The 27,597-nt window shown below is 37.0% G+C and overlaps 1 protein-coding gene across 3 annotated transcripts in view; it reads right to left on the bottom strand.

Annotated features, from left to right (window-relative positions):
- The window catches only part of LOC129779180 (furin-like protease 1), a 511,125-nt gene extending 485,356 nt beyond the window's left edge, over positions 1-25,769 (bottom strand). For 2 of the 3 annotated variants that reach the window (XM_055786475.1, XM_055786477.1), the window contains exon 1: positions 24,576-25,769. The gene's annotated coding sequence lies outside the window, so the exon portion shown is untranslated. The remainder of the gene's footprint in view (positions 1-24,575) is intronic. The other variant, XM_055786476.1, reaches the window with a different exon arrangement.
- Positions 25,770-27,597: the final 1,828 nt, after the last annotated feature.

The following is a 27,597-nucleotide window of genomic DNA, read 5'->3' as shown; positions in this document are numbered from 1 at the left end:
TAATCACGGCCAAGCCACATCGATCGCACGGCTTGATTCCTTCAGAAAAGGAAAATGTTGTGTGTTTTCTGGGATTACCCGGTTGTAATCTGGTATGACGAACGTTACCTAAAACAATCGATCGAATTGAAAGGTGTCTCGGTTCAAAAACGACCAGAACAACATTGAACACAACACAAAGTGGTTTTTCTTGATGACAATGACCCGCCACACCAAGCAAGATGGGCCAGTTAAATGGTTGAGCTACTCAATTGGGATCCGCATGTGGCTTATTCACCAGACTTAGATTGCCATAGTCCAAACAATGAAATGAAACTTTAAATTTTTCAAAATATCATATTCTCCGAAGTTTATCTCATCTAGTAAAATTATAAAATTCTATTCAAACATGGTTTGGGAATGCTCTTTAATGATCAATCGAGCCTTTTGTGATTTGTATTCTTTTCCTTCGAAGTATGTTGTTATCAGGGTAGTATGCATTCTAACGATGATTTTCATATTTTTTTTCATTTGACATTAAACTTCACCTGATGAAGGCGAGCCATCAACATCTTCTCGACCGGAAGTCGATGCTCTGTGTGTGCTGGGACCAGGAGGGTATGATGTACTCTGAGTTTCTAAAAGTGTTTTTATTTTTTTTACTTCCAAAATGTTACTTAAATCCAATAATTCGATAGGTTCACAATTGTATATTGTACTCAATCTTCGAAATGGAAGCAACGGAAACGTGCTACGTGATATGCTTTTTTCTGTAGAACTAGTTTAAGGCAAATAGAGCCCGAAACAAAAAAAATCAAAATTCAATTCTCACTCCCGACATTCTTCCAAAAATGGAAGTAAAGGGACGAACCAGCCAAATGTGTTGAAAGTCACTATAATACAGATAAAAAAATCAAAACTTTGTAATTGATGAAATACGACAATATGTGTAGAAGAGTATGAATCGAAAGCTAAATTCTCCTTTTATGTTCGAAAAACAAAAAATAAATGTATATTGTATAATAATGTATAATTTTTTTTTCGGTTCGATTATATACAGTGAACAGAAATCGGAGACTTTATATAATCGAGTGCGCCCTGTATTTTGATGTAAAATGATAGGTATTCTATCTAATCAGATCAGATCATAACACGATCAAAACATATATTTACTAGTTCATCAAAGACAACACCACTTGTACATCACAAAGAGTAGTTACTTCTGTTACAACAGAAATAGTTTGAAGTGAACTCTCAAGCTCAAAATGCATATTCTTTGCGGTGACAGGACAGTAAATTCTCTTTTTTTTTCCTGAATCGTTGTCATTGTTATCACACAAAAAACAGAAACCAGTCACAACCGCCATTTGTGATGAATAAAAAACAAGGTCTGAAGCAGCAATTGCACTCTGGATTTGGATCTGAACAATCTTTCAGCTAAATGTCCCTTGAATTGATTATCTTGATGGAACAGTGGCATTCTGATTTTTATTTTTTTGCATTCGCTATCGATGGTGGACAAAAAAAAACACGGAGCACTGTACGGGAAAATATTTTCGAGAGCGGAATTAGTACGACTTCTGATAACAAAATGAACGCGCGTGACAAACCGCAAAAGTATTTATTACTGATGTTATCGCTGATAATAATTGCAGCTGCACAGGTCACAAAACGCAAAGAAAAGCAAAAAACACCATTTCACTGTTGCATTTACCTTCAATGGGGAAAAACCGCCGACTGGGCAAATGTGTGCGTCCGTTATCAGCAAACTCTAATGGGAGATGGGTTACAATGACGAATTCCAAGAACTGAGACGCTAGGAATCATGCACAAGTGTGAGACGTTTCTTTAACACCTTCATTCGAACACTCAGCGATACAGAAAAAAATATGATTGCCATAATGTGGATTACGGTTCGCACGCTAATAGGAAACCATCACCATTATACATCATTTCAACTCAATGTTCCCCCACCAGCTCAACCATCCCCCAGCTCCACGGCACGATATACCCGTAAACCACAGAATTACGTATTTCGACACTTTACATTCCGTGCTACTCTGCGCTTGAGCTCTTCTCAATTATTAACAACAAATTATTCACAGTTTGTTTTGCTCCCTCCTCTGGCGCGGAGCTTCTTCGCGATCAAACAAATACGAGTTAGTTCGCTTCGGTTCCCCTTTCCACAACTCCACTTTTGTGGTCCGGTCGTTTCCAATTTAAGAACATGGTTGGAAGCCAAAATCAGCAGCAGCAGTAGCAGTGCTGCCAGCAAGGCATCAGTACCGGACGCTCCGAACGATCGATCGATCATTGAGAGATAGTATTAGCAACCATTTTGCTCATCATACGCACTATTTCTACGGTTTCCCAAAAAAAACTCAACCAAACAGGACTCCCCCACGATCGAGCGGTAATATTCCGCGACGCAGCACTATCTCTTCACATGCTCCTTATGTGCAGCAGACTCTTGATTCGCTGAATGATGCTCGCAACGAATGTCAGTCATTGCAGACCGACCGGCTCCGCCCCTTTGCACCTTCTTTACGTGCCACTTCAACTCCACGTGAAAATGACCTTCTTTCGAGGACTGTTGCGCCCCGTACAGTGAGCACACACACCATCAATCGGGCGCTGGCATAGATTCACTTCACTGCTGCAGTGACATGTCAATTTCTTCACTCGGGATAAGGTTTCCTATCTGTCGTCTCGAAAAAGTTGCAATAGTTTTTGATTCGATTTTATTTGCACCTCGATTAGAGCTCGGTTTCGTTATCGTTAAAGGAAGCACGCAACGAAAAAGCTAAATGATTTGCCCAAATTGGCAAACAAATTCAAAAAGACTCAATCTGTTGAATACGTAACTAGTTGCATAAACTTTATTTAAATTAAACGTCAAGTGTAATTAATAGTTATTAAATAACTTCAAAAATCATGCAATTTTACAAAACAAAGAGAAACAAAAAAAACGATTTCTTCAAGAAAAAGTGAACAAATTTCATCTCGATTTATTTCTAACTAAAAAGTAAAACGAATCAAAAGCCTTTACAAAAGTCGCAAGCGTAGTTGCTGCATGGGCATGCAATACTTATCATAGTGTATCATCAACACTATGTTTACATTGGGGTGCCAAATTACCCGCATACCGAATTTTCACTTTGGAATGAAATCTATGAAATTTGTAATTAAAATCTCGATACACTTATTCGAATTCGTTGAAGAACATCAATTTTTTATCCAAATCAGCTGTAATATTTAAAATTGGCTCACTATTCGATTTTTAATGATTTTTCATAAAACGCACATGAAAAATTTTCGAGATTTCAAAAACAATAAAACTTGATTTTTTTTAAGCACAGATATTTTGGGTTTTTGGCATCTGACGTTTGTTACTACATTACTTAAACACTTTTTTTTATTCACCATTGATATCTGTGATATTTTTTTCAGAATATTTCGAGAGCTGCGCGGCGCGAAAATATCCAATAATTATTAAAAAAAAAAATCTATTTTTTTTCATTTTCTAATATTTTGTTATTATCCTAAAATCTATAATTGTATTGTATTCATGTGTTCGTGAAAAGTGCCTCCACATCTTATCACCAGCGTTAAAAAAAATTGAGTAATTTGTTTGAATCCCTGGGGTAAGTGTACCTATTATGGAGGACATATGTCACCAACTTGCAGAAATTGGCGAATAAATACTCTTTTTAGTTCACAAGTACACAAAAGTATACTATTTCTAGCAATTTGAACTGTGTTTTTGAAGATTCTCCCTGATATTTCGAAGATCGATTGACTAAATTGTATAAAAACATGTTTGAAAATGCCACTTCCATGTACCCATTATGGTAATGGTGTTCCTGGAGTTTCGTAATAAGTGTACCTATTATGGTAATAGTCGGTGTCACATGGAAAAAGTGTTGATAGGATTCAGATAATACTTCAATAATAATCTTTAAATAAAACTGTTCCTCTAAATCTTATTCCTAGCATGCAATACTATGTCGTTAATTCTACACTCGGCAAAAATTATGGGAACGGAACGCGAAGTCGAAGTATTTAAGAGATTTTAGAAACGTTGTAACTTTGTGAAAAACAACGCATGAAGATGAATATACATCATTTAAAGCTTCAAGTTTTGGACGTAATACTTGAATGCTCCAATCTTTTTGTGTGTAGGTGGTGTAGTGGATAACAATACTAGAAAGAAAAAAAACGATTTTTTCAATTTTTTTTTAATTTGTAGATTAACACAGTGTTTTATTAACCAATTCAATATTAAATCCAATTAACCTTATCAATCAGCATTCATTTGATTCCAAGAACGCTCCTGTAGGTCATTTTACTACAGGAAAACGTTTTGATAGGATGAAAAATTCCCCTTTTTCTAATGAATACTTTTTCAATTATGCGATTATTCCTAAATCAGAAGGCAGTTTTGAATATTCCAATAAATTCTGTACAAGACTTATTATTTATTATTCATCCGGCATTTGGTATCCGGCTTGATACCAAATATTGACCGGATAGGCAGGATACCGAATATCTGTTTCATCTCTAGATTAGACTGTTGTTATGTGCTTCCCGGTTGTAAAATAACTGCCTGCTGCTCGTTGCTCGGCCTTCCTGCTAGCTGACAGGAGAGCCACAAAGGCGTGAGTGTTGTGATGTAGTTTTTGTTTCTCTTCAGGAACTGAACAAAGGATATCAACACATTCACCTAAGATTTAATTTTCAACATAGTGGATCAAAAAAATATGCTTCGGTCGGACACGCATAGTGCTATTTCACTACACTACTGAGCGTTCAAAAGCGCCCTATGATATGCAATAGCACACCGTGAAAACGTGAGGTACAATCATAATAGCATAACAACCAGGGTTACCAGCCAGAATTTTAAAAAATTAGGAAGAATGAAAATAAAAATCAGGATAAATCAGGTTAGCTCATATTCAGTTGTCCGAAAAGTTAATACCGATTTTCGGGAAAACTAAAACATCATTTTTAATCAAAGCATAATCATTTAATTTTATATCCCTAGTTCTGTTTCACAATCCTTCGCCATTTTTCACACAGCTTAAATATTCTATCCTCCCTGAACATGTTTGATTCCTCGTCGAAAACTGCTGCGAGCCATACATGTGAGAATCAGGTTGCTCATAATACAGACTCCATTCCAAATCCCACCAGAAACAGAGTGTCTCTTTCTTCTGGCGAAACCCGGATATGTAAAAGAATTGATAAGCATGGTATAAATCCTCGCATAAGCGGAAATGCTAGTGTTTCGCCTGACCATTTGAACGTTTATATTTTTTCCAAAAAACCTACGGCATCACTATAGTCAATTGAAGAGAAATCAATATTCAACTTTTCACCGAATCCATCGGCCATGCTTTAGAATGAATCTTTACTCGACAAATGTGAAAAAGCATATCAGCAGTGGAAGACTTGTTGATTTTTTCCTAATTTTTATGATATTTAGGACGGTTATAGATATATTCACCATAGTCCCATAATTAAAGTTGATTCTACTTTGAATCAGACGAACGAATTACACACAACATCTTTTTATATTGACTGTGGATTCAAAAATTTTCTCTTGAATAATTTTACACTCTAAAATGTATTCCTACATTAATAACTCTGGGGATACGTTTACATACACATTAGCCTAGATAAAGCAATGTTGTTCCTCAAACTTATTTTCGTTGTAATTTCATAAATTTGTCAGACAATCTGGTTTCATGAAGAGAATTTAACTCAATGTAAGATATATACAAGTGCGAACCGGAGAACTATCATGACAGAAAACTTTGACATTTATTACGAATAATGTAAAGAGTACAAAAATCAGGAAAAATCAGGATCATTTCAGAGAAATCGGGACAAATTGATTTCGATAAAATCGTATAAATTGGTCGAATCACAACATCAAGAAGGTTGCAATGTATGCATCTACACTGTGTTTGCATCAAAACAGCCACTTCACAGCATAAAAATATCATTATTTTGGCCACATATTCATTAGCGAAATGCTAAGAAGCAATCATCAATGGGATACACGATTTTTCAAACTAAATGTTTAAACGAAAGAACAATGTTTCGCATGGAATCAAGTATCAAAATCGACAAAGAAGAAATTTTTGATGTTTAAAAATCATATTAGAGCCTTTAAAAATAAGATATGTTTTCTTAACTAATACAAAACTCAATCGTATTACCATAAAAGGTACTATTGCGATGATAGGTACTTCTACCCTTGGAGATGAAAATTCGAGAAAATACTCGAAGTACCTCTATTATGGAGTACCACGACAAATTATAAAAAAAAATCTATAGAAAATATTTTTTTTAAATGAACGTAATTTTTCGATATTTAGAAATTTTGGATTTTTTTAAATTTTTAGTTCCATTAGAACATAATTTTCATTTAAATGTACCTGTTTTTGTTATATTTATTTTTTTAGAATTTCAGAGGGTTTTGCGGTACAATTTTTTAATACAGGTCAGACTCGATTATCCGGAGTATTGATTTTTTTTTCACTCCGGATAATCGATTCATAAAAAAAACGAATTTTCTCTCGGTAAACGTAATATAATTGTGATTTGCACTTATTTATTAAACGATTTTATCTAGGTTGAGCTGTTTGTATGTTTGTGACTTTGTAACTTTGTAACTTTGTAACTTTGTATGAAGCGCTGTACCATATTAATAGAAATTTAACCCCCTTCCTGTTGACCGTTTGATCTGAATTTTGGAACACATCTTCATCTCTGGTGTCATTATGAAACTGCGTATTCTATGATCTTGAAACTCCAAGATGGCGGCCGCTACAAAATGGCGGATTATTTACATATGTTCTCAAAATCCCATCAATATGGGTTTTCCCAAAACTCTATCAATATGAGTATCAAATGAAAGGGATTGACTAGTAGAACACAGTTATTTATGAAAAATGCAAATCCGAAAAGGCCGCCACCACAAAATTGCGCCATATATAGTTTTTTCAAAACCTCGTCAATATGGGTATCAAAAGAAAGTTCTCCACTAGTAGAACATAGCAGATAATGAAAAATCCAATTCCAGATGGCCGTAGTCCCTAAACAACTAATTACTTTTTAAATGGTTGCATTTAGCTTGACCTGTTTTTATGTATGTTTGAATGTTTGTAGGGTTTTTCCACATTAATAGAAAATTGACCCCGTTTCTGTTGACTGATTGATCTGAAATTTGGAATATACATCATAAAACTGCATATTCCAGGATCTTGAAAAATTAAATTTGGCCGTCGTTAAAAAATGGCTGAATGATTTGACTTGGAGAACACGAAACATAATAAACAACATAAAATCAAAAAGGTCGCCGCCACTAAATGGTTTTCGTGCCGCGCAGTTCCCGAAACATTCTGGAAAAAGATCACCGATATCAACACATAATAAATACAAAAACAAATAAATATACATATTTAAATATAAACTAAACCTGTAACGGTTCTCATGGTTTCGAAAAAAACAAAATTTTAGAAATTTATTTTTTGTACCGCGCAATACTGTTAAAATTCTTGAAAAATCGCACATATCTAGAAAAGGCGCAGAATCTAATAAAAACAAGTTAGAGTAGTAGTGAATCTTTAAATACAAAAAAAATATAATATTTCAAGATTTTTTTTAGTACTTAAATTTTGGATGAATTTTTTTTTGATAATATTTCACTTTCAGAATTTTTTTTTCAAATTTTCATCTGGAAACTATCGAAAAAGCTTGTATAAAATTGAGAAGTATGTTTTTTTGCCATAGATACTTTGTTGAACCTCATAGGGGTCAAAAAATAGTCCAAATTTCCTATTTAGTGCCCTCTACAATATTTCCCCTGTAGAGATGGACCAGCCTTTGGCTGAAAATCTCTTTAATAAAGAAAGAAAAAAAAAATCCCATAGAGCGGGTGATTTGGTTTGATTTGGAGCACATTTTACTTCCATATCCGGCCAGGCCCTTTGAGAGCCTTGGTGATTATTACTCCTGACCACGTCGATAATTTCTCAAGCCGAGTATCGAGTAAATTTAATCTATGCTAAGAAGCGTGTCTTTTAAAAAATAATTCTTGTGAAAAAAATCATTCAATCCGTGAAACATAATCTGTTTCCTAAGGTACAAGTACAAGGGGAACGCTTCATTCAAATCGGAGCCACGCAAATTTTGCCGATCCATTGTTTTTTAGTGGAAATGCTCAACAGAAGCTAAGGCTTCATGCCAAACAGCTGTCGGTCACAAACGTTTGACTCATTGACAAAGCTATCTGATGTAGTCAATTTGTGTGAATACTATGAACGATTATTATTTAATAACGAATAGTTTTGTCTAGTTACCATGAAATTTTTGTAGTTCTTCGGGAATGGTCCATTGATTCACAGAACCAAAATTAAAGGCGAATCTAACTATGCCTCACGATAATGAATGAAACCTCGTTTACCAGGAAGATCACCTGATCACGACCTGATCGAAGCTGATAAGGAAAAAAATCTCTCATTCCATCTATTTCACAAACAATTTTATTATTCCCAACAATAACAATTGACAAATGTATTGGGAAACGATACAAGAAAGGTTATACCGTACAACGATCACTAGAATAATCCCGATAATCACCGTTCTATCAACACGAAGCAAATATAGTACGCTGCCATTTCCAGTCTTCCTCCGTTCGGAAACAAACGAAAAAATGAATCCAACCAAATTGGTCGCTTCAGTCCAACATCGAGTCCCAGTGCTGCAACAACCTGTACTGCTCTGGCAAGTTTCACACGAGCCGCGAGCGAGTGGCTGCTGCTGTTGCCGTTCGTAGGTACGAACGTCCACCGGCGGCAACTCATGGGGCGGTAGGTAAATAAAACAACCAACAATAACATCGACTACACACCCCAAACAGCGAAAAGTCCCTTCTCCTTGAGCCCCAAACAAGCAGCGCACGTGATGGCTATGAAGCAGCAGAACAGAGGGAAATCGGCGCAAAAAAACGGAAAAGTAGAAACGTCCAGAAGACTAAACTGGCCTTGTTCCGAGTACTTGTCCACTTTTTCTTCTCCATTTTTCTTTTCTTGGGTGGGTGGCTATGTGTGTTTGTATATGCGCGCCCGTAGATTTGCATGTACCTAAGCGAAATGCGAAGTTGTTCAGCTTACCAAGGTACAGATTTTTTCTCTTCCTTTCTTACGAAACCAAATCCCGAGAGTACTCGACAAAAGGTCGCATTTTGAAGCGGCGATGGGACACAGAGAGGGGTGAAGAAGCACGACAAGCGTGTAAGAAAAATGGTTCAAACCTGCGCGTAGCGGGAGGGAGCGGTCTTTTTAACATTCTCCTCCGATTTCTCCGCGATGCTAAAAATAAGTAGCACACGTGTGCATCTTTTAAATTCATTCCGCGCAAAGTTGCACGTTATGTTGGGAGCGACAGCAGCAGAGTGGATGCTCTCGCGCCAAAGTTGGCCAAAAACATGGGTGAACCGTGTTACTGAGTCCCGTGCTCCCGGAGTACATATTGCCAGGCGGGCTGTAAAAATTTAATTATGTTGTTTGATATACGTTTAAACCGATGCGCCGTAAGAATCCCCTTCCGCACCCCCGGGGAAACACAATTGTTCGGTGGGTGGCACATAATGGTAGAGGGAAAAGTTTAAATTTAGCCTGGAAAACGTTTGGTCACACTTGCGAGTGTAACAAAGTGTGGGCTTGCGGTGTAGCCAGACGAATCAGGGATTCGAACGGGTTTCATGGATTGTTCCTTAGTTCTTTCCGCGATGTGAAATTTCCTGGAGTAAATGGCGAATGAAAATGGAAGGATTTAATGGGTTTCAGCAACAACAAAAAATGAATTGTAGGAACGAGGATTCTGCGGAGGAAAAAAGCAGAAATACAGAAATAATCACCATTTGTTGTTGAGAAGGGTACAAAAAGCTCCCTATCTTATCTCAATTCACGTGCGCAAATTCGCCCCGATGAGTGAATAATGTGCGCTTCATAAAACGAAAATTAGTCTTGTTTTTACGTGACTGTTGATCGCATTTTTTTGTTGTTACGAGGGCGGTGTGTACGTGTGCAAATTTATTCTGTTTATTTGTATGCCTTCCGCGCAGACCTCACGTTGGAACAGCTGATGTTTGCTTGGGACATGTTTGTACAGTTTTAATTTTCCCTTGGCAGAGCTATCCTGGTGGTGTTTTCGTTAACTTGGAGAAATACTGTGCGCCCTGGAAGCTGTTTTTTCTTGTATGTTGACAATGGTGAAACAATGGAAGGGGGAGATGAATGGCAGTGAATAAGAATATGAAATATGGTTCAGGATTATTATAGGCAGGGATACACTATTGTTATCATTCGCAACAATAGGGGAGAAATCCGTATTTCAACAATGTTATGCAAATATTTTTGAAAAGTTCGCCGAGTTTTTTCATCCATCAGACTTTGCTATTTTCGATTACACTTGTTCTGATCAATGACAGTTATCTTTTCATATTTTGATTTTTCAATTCATTGTGTGTGTGTGTGTATTCAATCGTTCTCGAACATTTCTTCCACTAATGATAAAAAAAGAATTGGATTGGAAGTATAATGTACAATTAAAGTGAACTATAACTCCCAACACCATTGAGTGCGTTCTTTGTGCAATTTTGCTGCCTCGACTTCGAAATGTAGAGTCTACCAATATATGAGTTCAGACCCAAACTCGATTGTGATACAATCGACTTAAAACCAGCAATTCCATAAATAAAACTTTGTTGAGATTTCAATGCGGAATAATGCCAGTGCAGGTCGGGAGAGCTTTCCGCCGAAAGAATCTCCCATCGAACCTGAAACCTGGATGTGGCACGCTAACTATTTAGCCCTGTGAATCGCAATATTATAGAACATCAAAGAATATTTTTAAAATTAAATCAATCAAGCTCAAAAACCATCCAGTAAAAAACTGATAAAATTGTATCAAAAAATATACAATAAAAAAGTTTTTATATATATATATATTTTTTTTTGTTGAATACAAACTCTAAATTTAAAATTGCAAAAAAGCAGTTTTTTTTATTTTTGTTTAAGTGAAACTTGAAGTAACAGTGTACACTGTGATTAGATTTCCTGATAAAGAAAATTAGAACAAAAACTGAGGAAACTGAGGGTATGGTTCAAGTCGCAACTGCATTTTTGACGAATGACTACGAAATTGTTTCATTTAATTCGCTTGTTTCTCATTGGCTATTATTTTATTTTAATTTTTATTAAATTAGAATGAAATTTGTGATTTAGCTATTCAGGAGAAATTTTTGTGGTCTTCGCAGTCAAATGGTTTCGCGTCTGCCTGCTGAATGGCTTACTGTGAATCCAATCTCAAGACTCTCCATTGCTTGATCTTCTTTCAATGATAGAGGCGAATAAATCTTCTAGTTTGAAATTTAAACACTTGTATAGCAAATCAGTTGAATATAATTGTTACCTATATCCGATGTTATACATACAGAATCGCAAAATTAACTGAGCGCCGTTCCAGCGAGATCTTGAATTTGAATTTATGGGAAAAAACGAAAATTTTCTAAGTATCCGATATACTTGCATTATAAACTTGGGGACTGGACTTGATTTACGCTTGATATTTCCGAGGTGGAATCGATTCCTCTTTTGAGCGTAAATTTTTATTTTCCGACTCAATGAAGTGGTATGATAATCACCTTATTAGAAAGATAAGATGTTGCTTCATTTGAAAGATGAAAAAAAATAGTACAGGATATAGTTAGGAAACGTCTAAATTAGTGGATTTAAATAACATTTTGGAACCGAAAAATTAAACACTGCGGTAGTTTGTCTGCTATCAGCCACCATAGTTAGGAATTATACTGAATACTTTATTCAACCATGTAGCAGTTTACGCTTTTTCTAAATGAATTTTAATGGCGAATGGTCATGTTCATGAACTAATACGTCAATTCTATGAACAATAGATAACGGTACTAGGTATAAATATAAGATTATTAGCGTGGAAAGATAAAGCGATCTCTTTGAAAGGAAATTAATTCCTACCGCAAAGGGTTAAAGAGGTTAGTGGTTTATAAAGCGTTATTATTAATTTTATCCAAAATATGGATTTTTTAAAACATGATTGTTTCTATCAACTAAATTAAAGCTCTTTAATCGCTCTACAATTCGTTCTTTGACACTCAACTTATATCTTTCTTAATTCGCTGCAAGGCGTCGTGCACAAATTACGTAACGCGTGCACAAATTACGTAACGCATTCCTAAATAAATTCAGCGCCCCTATATGCTTGAGCAGATAGCTTCGATTCTGGGGCCGAATGTGGTGTGTTTCATGAGTCAAGATGATAAAGCACGTGTTGTAATGGGCTAAACCGCGGTCAATAGGCAGGCACCAATTAGTGCATCCCAAATATCGCGTCAATCTTCCAAATCATTATTTTTCATAGCTGCTACACATAAGGTTATTCCCTCGGTTATCACAAGTGCAGAAAGAAGCTAGGGCACTTTGGTCATTCTGAATCAGTTGGATACAGTGATCCAACGTACGTTGCAGGTTGTTCAGGAAGGCACTGTTCTTCAAATTCATGGGTTCGATTTAAAAAAAAAAGGTGGCGAGCTCCCTGAATTCGAAATTATTCGATATCGAAGATTTATAAACCCAGTAATCATAATTAATGTGGATGGAGGACCAGACAAGAACCCTCGTCATAGATATATATATTTTCATCATTTTAATCAATCGAATCTTGATACATTCTTTTTTTACAAATAGACCAGAACGCATGGCTTTCAACCGAGTTGAACGTCGGAAGGTTATTATTTCTAGAAGTTAGAAGGATTAATACTTTCGCATGATAATTATGGATCTCACTTGGATGAAGAACTCAAATCAATCCGAAACTGGAAGCGAAACATTTTGAGTATGCAGCGAAATCGTTAGATGATCTGTGAAACAACCTAGCAATCGATGGATATCCCGTTAAAGCCTAATATATTAAGCCCGAAAACTCCCAAAATGAGAATGTGGAATTTGTAGGATATTTAGCCGAGTGATTTTCCTCGTCACGTGAGAACATCAATAATGTTTCATCGTCTGAAAGAACATTTAACTCATTCTCAGTACTGGTTAAAAATCTATCTTTCCCTTTTTTAAGCATTGAAACACGGTGGCGCCATTTCCGAGATCCAAGAAGAGGTCGGTTCAAGACCATCGGTCGGATTTGGACTATTTCCTCCTATTCTTTAAATTTGAGAACGTATTTTTTAAATTCCTAAGAAAGCGACCCTTTTGTTGAGCAGTGACAAATCTCGATGATCGATTCAGTCTCGAACTTCTGAAAACAAACAGTTATTTTTGTATAAATCAACATCAATTTATACCATATGCTGTTCCTCTCAGCCAAACACTAGATGGTTTGAAAGTACCATTCCCAACAGATGTAAACATTGATTTTCTTTCTCTGTTTGTTAGAAATTCAATGAACTTGTCAAATTGAATTCGAATAAACTTTGATTCCGGCATGGACAGATTTTCTACGTTGATATTTTCATTATTTAATAAAATCTGAAATGTTATGAAAATTTTTCAAACAACTTTGATTTTGCGTTACGTAACATGAGGGGGAGGGGGTTTGTGTTGCGTTACTTATTGTTACATAGGAGGGGAGGGGGGACGGGGTCCAAAAACCGCATTTCTAGCGTTACGTAATTTGTGCACGACGCCCAATATCATCAGAAAAAATCCATACAAAATATTCAAAAATCACGATGTATATACAGCAATTCCATGCCAAACCGATATAGTGGTTCTCAGATTTTCGTCAAAAGTGATAATTTTGTTCTTTATCGCAAAACATGAGACCCGTATTTTTTTAATTTTTTGTTAGTGTACCCATTTCCATTTTAGGGTGGTTTGAAAAATCAATTTTTTCCATATTTTCTCAAAAATAACCTTTTTCGAAAAATCATAACTTTTAAACCACCGAACCAAATCAGATGATCGATATATCAAATTGAAGCTAATGATCTAGCCTTTTGTATTGAACTTGTGAAAACGATGGATGTTATTTTCGTAATCATTGACTGCAGTCGTTTTTTTATTGTTTTCATGACTTTGGACTAGGGGGCGCTATATTTTTTTATATTTTTTCTTGAAAGCTAAGGATTTTTTACATAATATATCTCGATATTAGAGATGCTTTTTTTTTGTTTTTGAGATAATCGACATATCAAATTGAAGCCAATGAACTAACCTTCATTAAAATATTAAACTTTCCAAAACAATGGATTAAATTTGCGTAATTATTGATTGTAGTCGTTTTTTACTGTTTTCATGGCTTTGGACTAGAGGGCGCTATATTTTTTTATATATATATTTAATTTTTTAATGAATTTTTCGTGAAGGTTGAGGATTTTTTACATATCTTGATATCAAAGATGATATTTTTTTTGTTTTTGAGATGTGATTTTTCAAAGTTAACCGATTGTTTTAAAAAAACAGGTTTTCCCCCTTTCTCCAGTACAAAAATTTATAACTTCAGAACTACTGGATCGAAATACCAAATTGGAGCTTATGATTTGAAAAAATACTACTTTTGCGAAAAATTAGGATTTTTGTTTCTGTAATATTCAATTGCACTAGTTTTTCATAGTTTTCTCGGTTAAAGATAGAGGGCGCTATAATCTCGATACCGTTTTTGAGTTATTATTTTGCAAATTTAACACGTTTTAAGTCTTCGTTCAATACTCCTATGTGACTAGACTAGACCTATGCGACTAGAATTCAATCTTAACGTGTATGATATTTTTTTTGAAGAGGGCTAGGTTATTGGCTTCGATTTAAAATGTCATTCATGTCAGTAGTTCAAATGTTATGAATTTTTTGAAAAAAGTCATTTTTGGATAAAAGGGGAAAAATGATCATAAATCTCGTATCTCGAGATTGGTTAAAGCTACAAAAAATGTTTTTATATCAAAATATAGATAATTTATTGTTCTTTCAGTAAAAAATATTCCTTTACAGTTTTGATGAATCTTCGTCCTTTTCTTCGGATATCTTCCATCAAAGTTTGGACTCTCTGTTGGTCAACCTCAGCGACCATTTTATTCCACGATCTCTTCATGTCTGCAGTTACTTTGGCACAAATTCCGCAATTCTGCTCCACAATTGCCCCATATTTTTCGATTGAGCGGTATTGGAGGTAATTGGAAGGATCGAGATCTTTTCCAATGTAATCGATCTCATTAGTCACGAAGAACCACTGAAACATCCCTCGACTGCAGTGGCACCTCGCTAAATCTGACCGAAACTTCACTGGACGTTTCTGCAGACACTCTTCTTTATACATTTTCGAGTCCATTGTCTTGTTTGTGACGAAAACCTTGGTTTCCTGTTTACATCTGCAAATCCCTTGCCAAATGAAAAACTTTCTGGCAAATTTATCAGCGGAAACAAACTTTAATTTGCTGGGAATGTCTCGTCTAGCAGTGCCATTCTAGAATTTCAAGCCTTCACGTACATTTCGTCATTCATCAGCATGCATCCTTCGTACTTCGTCAAGACCTTGTTGTACAACTTTCGAGGTACAAGTGGTCTTTTGGTATCCACATTTTGCTTCAGCGTCCTTTGCAGGCACAGAAATTACGATAACCATCTCGCATGAGGATTCACCGGAAATGGGCTTTGGTTAAAGTTGTGTTTGTGGCGATGACGTAGTCCTAGAGTTTACGTTAATTAACCGACTATCTTCAAACTCAGCTTCCGATGAAACATTATACCAGTAATTTTTTATTAGGGTGCCCATTTCCATTTTAGGGCTTTCTGAAAAATCTTTTTCCCAGGAATTACTTTTTTCTAAAATTCATAACATTTGAACCACTGAATCGATTTAGATGATCAACAAATCAAATTGAAGGCAAAGAGAAGCCTTTTATTAAATGTTGAACTTGCGAAAAAATGGATTTTATTTTCGAAATTATTGATTACAGTCGTTTTGTATTGTTTTAGTGGTCTTTAGTCTTTAAGTCTTTGTTCAATACTCCTATGGGACTAGGCTAGACTCATGCGACTACAATCCAATCTTTCCACAAATGTGATATTTTTTCAAAAAAAGCTAGCTTGTTGGCTTCAATTAATTATGTCAATCATCTAAATCGGTTCAGTAGTTCAAATGTTATGAATTTTTGCAAAAAGTAATTTTTGGATGAGGGAAAAAATTATTTTTCGAATCACCGGTTAACTTTGAAAAATTATATCTTAAAAACGAAAAAAAGCATCTCTGATATTTAACCCTCTACAGCCCAAGTCCGCCTTTAGACGGGCTTCGCGGATTCTCTTCTCAAATTATTCAGACATTATTTTCATTGTTCACCCCCACTAGAACGTCTTTAGAATATTTTCATCTATCACACATACACATTGTTTTTATGATGGAAGCTTTCTGTTAGGAGTATTTTATGTTGAAAGTCGGAAATTCGAGATAAAAGTGGAGTAGGTATTTTTAGATAAATAAAAAACTTGGGCGGTAAAGGATTAAATATGTTATGTAAAAAATCCTCAGCTTCCAAGAGGAAATATAAAAAATAAAGCGCCCTCTAGCCCATGAAACCAATAAAAAACGACTACAGTCAATAATTACGAAAATAAAATTCTTATTTTTTGCAGGTTTAATTTTTTTTAATAAGCTTATTGGCTTCAACTTGATATGCCGGTCATCTAAATCGGTTCAAAAGTTATAATTTCGCGAAAAAAGTCTTTTTTGGAAGAAAAAAAAATGGAAAAAATTGATTTTTCGAACCACCCTAAAATGGAAATGGGCACTCTAATAAAAAAAATCTAAAGAACGGGTCTAATGTTTTGCGATAAACAATAAAATGTATTACTTTTGACAAAAATCTGAGACCCACTTTATCGGTTTGGCATGGAATGGCTAAATACATCTTCAAATATACCTTAAACAATAACCAAAATACCCAAACACTCCACTTTAATTCTAGCACCCGAAAAAAAATCACGAAGATTCATTATTTTTAGACTTTCCCCCTTTTTTTTTAAGGCTTTCAATAACCAATATTGAACCGTGTTTTGATATTTTGGTAGTTACTGATAGATTAGTTGGTGATTTGAATGTTTATTATTTTTATAGTTAATAATTATCAATTACACTTGATATTTAGTAAATTTTATGTCTATTTTTTTAACACTTTTTGGCTGGTTTGTCAAATTATTTTCATTTTTTTTAAAGAATGTCGGAAGTGAGAATTGAACTAGCGACCTTTTGCGTGAGAAGTTCAACTAGAATCTACCGAAATCGCTATTATTACTTCCCTGTATTCATAATAGCCAATTAACTTTACTTTAACGCTGAAATATTTCATTTTTGAAGCAAATAAGCCATTTTAGATATAAAAAAAAATATATTTCATAATCGAGTCTAAAATTGTATATTATAGTGCCAATGAAAATGGCCATCTCGAATTTTCAAAGCGAACGTGACTGAAAATGTTGATTCCCACGAAAAACTACCCTATGCCTCGATTTCCTTTACTCCCCTCTTGGGTGATTTTTCGGTTTTCAAAAAACTCAAACTTTGACCGCTGGGCGATACTAGTAAATGAAGTCCGATCGAGCTGATATTTTGCATAGAGTAGTTTTTCGTCGGAATCAACATTTTTAATCAAGTTCTCTTTGAAAATTCGGGGGTCACTTTTTTCCCATGCATTCATTGGCCCTCTATTGTATATAATCGAATCATATATAATCGAGTCCGACCTGTATATAGTTTTTCATGTAGAATCGCAGGAAGATTCCATTTCTATGTTACTTTTGTTGGTGCTTACGTATTAGCGTCAACGGAGCCGAAATTCCATAGATAACAATTTCCGAGTCGACCGCCGACCCGCCATCGGAATCGGCGGTCTTTCCCAAGCAAACCTGTGTTCCAGCGGTTGCCCAGTTAGTTTGAAACATGGGAGACGACCCTTCAGTTTGGTCCAACCGAGCGTTAGCGAGAATACGTTTACCTGGCACATTACGTTTGCCCGATTAATTTTTGCTTTGAAATATGAGTGACGCTCCGGTGGCATTCATACGCAAATACCTGCAAAAAAAATATCGGGATGGGTGTTTTAAGAAATAAAAGTTTTTAATATTAAATTCAATTTTTGAGTAGGAGTTTTTAACAGTAAGCGTTATTTTTCCTAAATACATAGTTCACTAATTTCCCAATAACTCTGTCAAACATCATATTTTAGTCAGACATTTGGATTTTGAGTTACGATTTTATTTAAAGAAAAACCAATGATTTTGAATGTGCCCTTTCAAGAAAACATTCGAAATTTAAATTAGTCATATGATAATGAAATTCTGATTTTAGGTCATTTCCATCATAAGAAAGGGTCTGGTCAGTGACCGGCTAGTTTGGCGTGGAATTGCTCTCCTCATAACATGCCTGTATTACACCAACTTCCCCTATAAAAAAAGAATATTTTCGTCGAATTCCACTGAAATACTTCCTACAACAAAAGTGTTTAGCTAAAACACACAGAACGATTATTTATTTATATTTTTTTCTCCATTATAGTGACTTTCAACGCATTTCGGCTGGTTCGTCACTTTTAGGGGAACCCGGGGCAAAAGTGCCCATCTGATTATTTTGCCTATTTCCATCTTTTACAATTATTCAACTACAGAACTTTGTTTTATACAGATACTGCATATATCTCACATATTATCAGCCAGAACCTTAAATATTTTTTATTGGAAAACAGATAAACTGAGTTTCTTACAACTGCAATCTATATAAGAACGCACGGGCGCAAATTAACGAAATACCCTCAGTGACTCCACCCATAAATACAAATAGAATAATCATTTTTCTTCAACTTACTGTATCAACTAATTTAAATCGTACGCATTTATTTCAATAAAAAATAAATTTGTTATCTCTCAACTTCCGGGGCAAAAGGAGCCATTATTACCGGGGTAAAAATGTCATAGTCGTAACCTCGAATTCTATCTGTCAAACGCAAATAGTGTAATCGTGGTTGTGTTTGTTGGGGTCATGGTTTGTAAATATGAACGGATTTCGTTCCGAAACCAGTGGCAGATGGAAACTATGGTTGTTGCCGTACATTCTGTAAATCATGGAGACGAGCTGCGGAGGAATATAGTTTGCCCAGAAGAACATTGGCCAAATATGTGCAGAAGTTAGGCCGTTTCAAAACTGTGTTCTCTAAACAACAGGAGGAGTAGCTCGTGAGTCACATCCTTAATATGCAGAAGTTATTTTATGGGCTGACAACACACGACATCCCGAACCTAGGGTATAAAATCGCAGAATGAAATAATTTAGATCACTCTTCCGACAAAACATCCAAATTGGCCGGAGAAGATTGGCTTGCCGGTTTTCGTGAACGCCACCAGAACTTGAGTTTGCGTTCTTTGGAACCACCGTGAATTTCACAGTGCTTCTTTCATCAAAAAATATATTTTTATAAGATTGGTACTCTTGCCTCGTCGAGGTGGCACTCTTGCCCCGTACTGGAAAAATACAAGCCAAAAACATCATTTTTGTAAATGAAACATTTTCATAGTAAACATAACTTTTGAACAATTGGAAGCATAGCTACACCTAAATAGGAGTATAAATGAACAAACCAACAAAAAACGGAAAAAGTATAACAAAAGAGCATTCAAAAACGCGTATTAGCTTAAGGTGGCACTCTTGCCCCGGGTTCCCCTACTTCCATTTTTGGAAGAATGTCGGGAGTGAGAATTGAACTCGTGATCTCTGCGTGAGAGGTATGGATGTTACCACTACGCCAGATCGCCTCCACAGAACGTTTATTAACGACATCCGCGCGACGAGCTGTGGTACGAGCGTCGTCTTTAGACGACATGAAATTCATACTGCTCTTCGATCACACCAGCGCGATGTGCATACTTTTCGGCGCAGTGCTCCGTACAGGGGTAGCACACTGCCGTAATTTATTTATTTATTTACACCGTCTTCGCTTAATTCGTACAGACTGATTGAATATTTCTTATTTTATCTCCTAATTCTACTAATAAATTCATGTTTCGACATTGTTAGATCAAAATCTTCCCCTACTTCATTGAACACGCGGTGACACGAGTCGAAAGGACTATTATGACCGTAGTTAGTTCTGTGGGAAAAGATAGCCAATAACGGTGAGTAACGTAGTCGTCTGGGAGGAACGTAAAACGGAATTCGTTCGAGCAGGGCGGGACAATCAATATTACCTTGCACTAAGTCGAATACGAACAATCGTCGCTAATTTGTACGTCTGGCAGAAAAAGTCTCTAAACTAATAAGCTGACATCGATCTGAATAATGTGGTAGATTCTCTGGATCCCTCCATGGTAGCTCCCGCAAAGCAAATCTAATAAAATAATCGCGAGAATTTGCGTTACCTGATACGGACACCAAATCGGAGCGGCATATTCCAATATACTACGTACCAACGAGCAATACAACGTCTTGAGAGCATAAATATCAGTGAAGCTAGAGGCATGTCGACGAATGAATCCCAATACCGAAAATGCTTTGGCGGTGATTGTACCTATGTGCTCATTAAAACTGAGCTTGGAATCGAATTTAACGCCCAGATCACACACTGTCTGCACTCGTTCAACAGGATCAAGCCCCAGCAAGTATCGACAATTGAGCGGATTGGTGCCACGAGTGAAGGTTATCACCTTACATTTGTCACTATTAACCCGCATACCATTATTGTCACACCATGTTATTATTACATTTAAATCGTTCTGTAAGGCTGCGAAGTCCATGGAAGATGAGACAATACGAAATAGTTTCAAATCGTCCGCGAAAGAGAGGTTGAACGATGACAGCAGGATTCCCAGGTCGTTCACAAAGATGTTGAAAATCAGCGGACCAAGAACACTGCCTTGAGGTACGCCGGATGAAATGCACAATGATCGAGAGTAGGCAGAATTAACCATTATAGAAGCGGAGCGATCCGTCAAGTACGAATAAATCCACTCCATGATCCATCCCGGGAAGCCCATGCGCTTCATTTTGTCAACAACGAGGATGTGTGGTATAGTATCGAATGCTTTAGCAAAATCGATATATATAGTCAATCTGTTTTCTTGATTCCATCTCGCGAGTCAGGGTGGATACGTAACACATCAAGTTTGTAGTTGTTGACCGGTGCTTCATGAAACCATGTTGATTTTCAGAGATGAATGGCGAGACTGTGTTATAAAGAACGTTGTGCACCAATTTTTCATAAACTTTGCTGAGGCTGCAAAGTAAAGAAACACCTCGATAGTTTGAAACGCAGTTACAGTTGCCAGTTTTGTGGATTGGTACAATGATTGCCATTTTCCATGCCGATGGAAATATCCGATCTTGTAGTGAGCGATTGAATATATACGAAATTGGTGCTGCTAGTGTAGCACTACATTTCTTCAAGAGCAATGGCGGAATGCCATCCGAACCAGAACCTTTCTTAACGTCTAGATCCTCAAGAGCCTTTAGAACTTCGGATGTGGAAAAATGATCAGGAAGGTCGATATCATAAGACGGCAGATGAGCGTAACAATCATGGCGTTGTACCGGGGATCCTTTGCTGAATACACTTTCAATGAACGTAGCGAAGAGGTCTGCTGCTTCTGTGTTGTTGTGAGCATTCACTCCATCGTAGCTGACGTTATGTGGGATTCGGTTATTTGAATTTCGTTGCTTGACGAAATCCCAGAATCGTGAGGGGTCTTGCTTAACAGTTGCTTGGATCCTTGACACATAATTCTCGTAGGTTGATTGGAGTAATACTTTGTAGGATGCTTCCAATTGACGAAGATTGGCTCTGTCGTCGTCAGATGGTGACAGAAAAAACCGTTTGCGGGATTTTCTGAGGTTGTTGCGCATATTGCGCAAGTCCGGTGTCCACCATAGTTTGTTGAAACTTGAGCTAGACGATGGTCTTCTTCTAGGTACATGATCGTTAATTGTTCTCTGCAGTTTGTCGTAGAACGTCGCCACTATTTCGTCTAATGATCCATCCTGCAGTAGCACTTCCCAGTCGACATCACCAAGTACGTTGTTCAGTATACTGAAATCACATGTCCGAAAGTTGAAATTGCGCTTATCGTCTCGGACGTCTTGTAGAGGAGACGCGTCACAGCGCTTGTCGATTAATAAAATAAGCGGCACATGATGATTGTCTACCGGTAGCAGTGAAGACGGAGGAAGTACCAGGTCAAGATGCTCTGGTAAATTGACGGATGCCAGGTCCAGCAATCTACCATTACAATTAACGAAACTGTTAATTTGACGCAAACTAATAGTGAACATTGTTTCACACTGAATGGCGTTTACGTGTGCGGAATAAAGTTCGGGGCTAGAATTTGGCGGTAGGTAAATAGCAACAATGTAGAGGGATCGCCCATGTAGACTGACACGAACTGCTACCTGCTCCAGCATGTCACAATGTGTCAAAAACACAGATTCACAGTTAAGGTGATTTCTTATCGCTACCAACACTCCACCACGTGAATGTTGGCTGGTTGATTCGTTTCGGTCGCATCGGAAGAACGTGTATTCGCTGGAAATTTCAGCACTACCAATGTCAGCACGGAGCCATGTTTCCGTGAAAACGAGCACGTCATAATCACAACTCGTTTGTAGTAAACGTAATTGCGGAATTTTGGTCCGAAGCCCCTGACATTTTGATAGTAGAGTGACATCGGATGATCAGGATCAGTGCTGGAAGCAGTAGACAACACAGGAAGCGAACTATTCTGATCGCATACATCTTTACACTTGCCTGCAATGGCGGGTTGGAAGTCTCCCTCTCCGCTCTCACACACAGGTCTGGGACGACTGCAGGACGCTGGCGGGAATAACGCGACTGTGGCGAGGGGGTTAGAAGCTTCCATAGAGCTTGCAGGTTTGCGTCCCAGTAGTGAAATGATGGCTGACGGCGTAATATATGAAGTTGAAGGGAAGCTAAAATCAACAGGCGTATCAGGAAACGAAACGGCTGTATTGTGTTTGTACTTGTCTGAATTAGCAAGTAATGAAAGGGTTAAGATTGAATTGGAGCTTCAGAGTCGAAGATTTTGTTATTGGGGATAGTCTATTTTTGACGTGGAACTCGAATCTCGAAAGGATTGAAAAATAGCTACTTGCGTTATCCGTCGTTATTACGTGTCTCTTAAATATATATATATATATATATATATATATATATATATATATATATATATATATATATATATATATATATATATATATAAATCGATTCCTGTCTGTCTGTCTGTCTGATGCTTATGGACTCGGAAACTACTGAACCGATCGACATGAAAATTGGTATTTGGGACCGGGGAAGGTTTTATAGTTTGAGACTCCCCTCTTTCTAAGGGGGGCTACCATACAAATGAAACACAAATTTCTACACTACTCGTGAATTAATCAAGCAAACGAAACCAAATTAGGTATATCAAGGTTTTAGAGCGCAATAAATGTTTTCACGGTGGTTAGACACTCCACGCCCCTCTCTAAGAACTAAATTTGGCATGTGGAGGTTTCATGGGGAAGAAACATTTCTAAGGTGGTTCGACACTCCTCCCACCTCTCTAAGGGCGGGGCTCCCATACAAATGAAACACAAATTTCTGCATAACTCGAGAATTAATCAAGCAAACGAAACCAAATTTGGCATGTGGAGGTTATAGGATGCAATAAATGCTTCTATGGTGGTTAGATACTCCCCCCCCCCCCTCTCTTAGGGTGGGCTGTCATACAAATGAAAAACAAATTTCTGAATAAATCGAAAACTGATCAAGCAAATGGAGCCTGATTTGACATGTGAAGATTTTAGGAGGCATGAGACGTTTCTATGGTGAATAGACACTCCTACCCCCTCTCTAAGGGGAAAAGAGGGGAGAGGTCTGTCTTTATTCTATTATATTATCCGTATCAAACATTTATTCCATGTAACGGAGAAGCATGTTATTTGCAAGTGGTTGAAAAATCTTGAACGAGAATTGTGTCTGAAAATAATCTGATATTATAATGATGAGTTTTGGTAGAAGTACTAGGCTTTCTTTAGTAAAAAGTAAATTCAACGGGGTCGGTTAGAAGATCAATCAATGAACAGTTCTGCGATTGGATTCATGAACTTGCGCTTAGTAAGAAAACGTGAATGTTTGAAGGTATTGATAACAAAAAACAAATTTTGGGAGGGACGAAGTTTGCCGGGTCAGCTAGTGAAGCATAGATTCTCTTGGAAACATAGCGTAAACTCATTCAAGCAATAAACACGGGGACAAGATTTGGATTTCAGTCAATCCTAAGATTTGTTCTTGAAGAGTAATGAATGTATACAATTTAGTTTGTAGTAATCAGTCCATCAATAACAAAACAGGACTGAATTACAGCGGCCTGAGTGAACCTGATGACCTCATGAAATAATGTTTGATTAATATTCGTTGCGTAAAGCACCGGTAATGCTGTCCAAAGCACTCCATTCTATTCCATTCCTACCGAAAACCCCCACAACAGTATTTAAAACAACAATTTCCGTACCTTTTATTTTCGCTCGCACTCGGTCTGAACTCCACTCGGTCCCGGTGTGGCACACAAACAATAAAAACAAAACGCTCTTTTAATCCACTTGCTTCCTCACACTTGTAAACAGCAACCGACGAACCGCTGCTCGCTGGCGAATAGGTTACACCGAAGAAGAAAAAATATTACACACGAACAGACGAACGAACCCGAGCAAATACTCGCACCAAAACGTCTAAACGGCTGGCTATGTGTTCCACGGCTCGCCTTTTCCTCTTTTATCTGTCGGTATTATAAATCATTCATTTGTTTCCTTCCCCGCTGGACCGTCGTTGTTTTTTTTTGCCTCACTGTTATGATTACTATTTATACAACCACAAATTTAAAACACATCCTAATCGTACCCGTTTAGGAAAAAGAAAATTCTTGCACGATTTCTCTCACGTGCGAATATCGCACTAAAACGAAATGTCAAACGAAGATGGACTCCTCTCGTTTGAGTGCACACAAACACACACATACACTATGTACCCCTTTGGCACAGGTACATTAAGGCGGCGGACGCTGGACAACAGCGGAAGCACGGAAATACCGTAACACTGACACTTCTCCGATTATCAAATACCCGCAGCATCAAACCCGTGCCAATTTGGCTGGGATGTAATATTTATCTTCTTCTATTTTCATACACATCGGCCACTTTTTCGACAAACCGCCATCGACGGCGCCAAGACGATGTGATCTCTGTGCTCGTGGAATTTAGAGATAGCAAAAAAAGGTCGTCTCGGGGAAGAAAAAAATGATGTTTCTTCTCTTTCTGACGCACTTGTAAACTCCCTTCTCTTCTCCCGAGTGCACTGTTCTGCGGGACCACAGCGATCGAACCTGTCGATTTCTATTCAAAATTTACAGGGGTCAACCGTTTGCCCCTCTCCCACTACGGAACTGAATCTTGAAGGCAGTAATAATAAATGTTACCCGCGGATCCACACTAATTATTCCCGTTTGCACATCTTCGCATCACAATCTGCCAAATATTATTGAATCTCCTGCTCACGCACACGTTGCGATAATTTTGACCATCCTTCCACTCATACAAACTGTTGTTTCGCTTCTCCACAGAGCAATTTAAAGTGGCCGATCAAACGTATGAATGAACGAACGAATGAACAAACGAACGAACGACGTAAAGAAACGTCCAAACCCGTCAGCTGATTCGAAATGACTGAAACAGCAGCCAGCCAGAGAGGATGCCGAGCCCCGAATACACAGCGAATAACGTTTGAATGTGTGTAACGCGAGCTAGAGTATTTTTTTTACTCCTCTCTCTTCTACACCATTCCATTCCATTCTATGCGTGCGCTACGAATACACGAGGTGCTGAAGCTGTCAGACACCACACCCACACCATCGACGCTCGCGGATTCCGTTCACGGCAATATTCTGTTGATGATCGAACTGTCGCAAATAGCTGCGAGCAGAGGCGCCAAATATTTTAACATGTAAAAACTCGTAAAAACGATTGAAAAAAAAACAATTTCTATGCCAAATAACACATCTTGAATGTATTCTGAATGTCAAGCTGTAGAATAGGCGTGTCCGCAGTGCAAATCAGAAGAAGTTTCTATGTCGAAAAATCCCCCGGCCAGAACGGGAATCGAACTCGAACTCCCGGCATGATATGTATGACGCCAACCACCTGGCCACGGGAGCAATTTTGCAAGGTCGCAAGATTAACACGTTGAGCATCGCACTGTTCTGGCTGCGCTTTCCATTCAGTCCGAATCAAGAGTTCTTGCACAATATCAATATAATGCTATTTAAAAGTAGTCACATTTCATAACGTATCCGAAAACAACTCATATTTTTTATTTTATTTGTCAATCCCAGTGATCAACGCTCTTCTAACAAAAAAAAATCAGTGTAGGTCCCCATGGTCCTTACATGGACTGGAATAAACATATTTTGGTCAGTATGATTGTGATGCATTTTCTGTGTCGTTATAAATATTTGGAAAAATAACCTGGCATCCCTGGCTGGATGGAATATAATCACCCACGAACGGCTTTCAAGAAAGCTAGTTGTCAAGACAAAACGTATCAAACTTCATACTAAGGTGAAGCAGTTTGTGACATATGTTTGTGTTAGTGAACGACGAAATGTTGTAATACATTGAGTTGAGTATAAAACTCATATAGAGCAACTCCACAATTCAATTTTATTTCAGAATTTCACTCGACTCCCTCCGTTTCTTAAAACTTGTTAAATACAGCGGAGGATCCCATGTTTTGTATTCAATAACCAATATTAATTGTGTTTTTTTTTATAAGGGTGCATCAAAAATCATTGACTTGTTCTCCGATTATAATAGATCTAACACGAGATGTCTGATTAAAATATAAAGTTCGACATAGTTGTTGATAAAGTAATGGAATCTCTAAGAATAATAATTTATTATATACACCGTTCGAAAAATTCAAACAAAAATTGAATTTAATATTAAGAAATTTCTAATCTTAATACCTTCTCAGGGGTCTTGAATACATTTTTCCTATTCATCTTAAAGTGCTAAAGGTTGAACGACCCGCGAAAATGTAAAAATCAATTCCAAAAAATTGATTGAATATCAATACTTTGCGAATTTGCAGCTTTGCCATTTAACATATCGTACCTTTAGTTCGACGAGACGAGTTTGAGCGAAGAGTCACATCACAAACCAGGCTCCATACTAGAAGGACTTATTCGCGTTAACGGCAGAATGGTGTTGACATCTGGATACGATATTAGTATGAGGCCAACTATTCTCTATCAGATTAGTCGACCCTAAGGCAGTTTTAAATTGCTAAAATTTGCATGAAATTTTTTTCTTCGCGTTATTTACCTACTAGAAATACGTTGTTCTGACCCTAATTTAAACTATTTTCTATGAATTTTCAGATATTCTCACCAAAACTTACCATTATAATATAAAATTATCTTTAGACACAATTTTTGTATGATATTTTTTCACTACTTGCAAGCAAAAGTGAGTTTGATTTAC

Source organism: Toxorhynchites rutilus, chromosome 3, assembly GCF_029784135.1.
Source record: "Toxorhynchites rutilus septentrionalis strain SRP chromosome 3, ASM2978413v1, whole genome shotgun sequence".
Taxonomy (NCBI): Eukaryota; Metazoa; Arthropoda; class Insecta; order Diptera; family Culicidae; genus Toxorhynchites; species Toxorhynchites rutilus.
This window is presented reverse-complemented; position numbering and strand designations above follow the sequence as displayed.